The sequence below is a fragment of the Aptenodytes forsteri genome, unplaced genomic scaffold, assembly GCF_000699145.1.
Source record: "Aptenodytes forsteri isolate BGI_AS27 unplaced genomic scaffold, ASM69914v1 Scaffold33, whole genome shotgun sequence".
Taxonomy (NCBI): Eukaryota; Metazoa; Chordata; class Aves; order Sphenisciformes; family Spheniscidae; genus Aptenodytes; species Aptenodytes forsteri.
In genome coordinates this window covers 7,745,597-7,745,810 of record NW_008795037.1, presented here as the reverse complement: position 1 = coordinate 7,745,810, position 214 = coordinate 7,745,597, and the positions used below count along the sequence as shown (strand labels likewise).

The 214-nt window shown below is 72.4% G+C and overlaps 1 protein-coding gene across 1 annotated transcript in view; it reads right to left on the bottom strand.

Moving 5' to 3' along the window:
• Positions 1-214, bottom strand: part of SLC12A3 (solute carrier family 12 member 3) — a 14,933-nt gene that overhangs the window by 8,073 nt on the left and 6,646 nt on the right. The gene's annotated exons all lie outside the window — the stretch shown is intronic.

Sequence of the window (214 nt, the reverse complement as noted above, 5' to 3'; positions counted from 1 at the left end):
CGACCCTGCCGGCCCGGCTGGACCCTGCGCACACAGTCGCAGCGTCCCCGCACCCAACCGCAGGGCTACCGCCAGGTGCCGGCGTCCCCAGGGGGCAGAGGATGGCCGTTGGCCGTACTGCAGGATGCCCACGTAGTCCTCCAGGCTCTTGCCGGCCGCCGGCCTGGCCGTCCTGCAGGTTGCCCACGTAGACCTCCTGTGTGCTGCGTGCTGC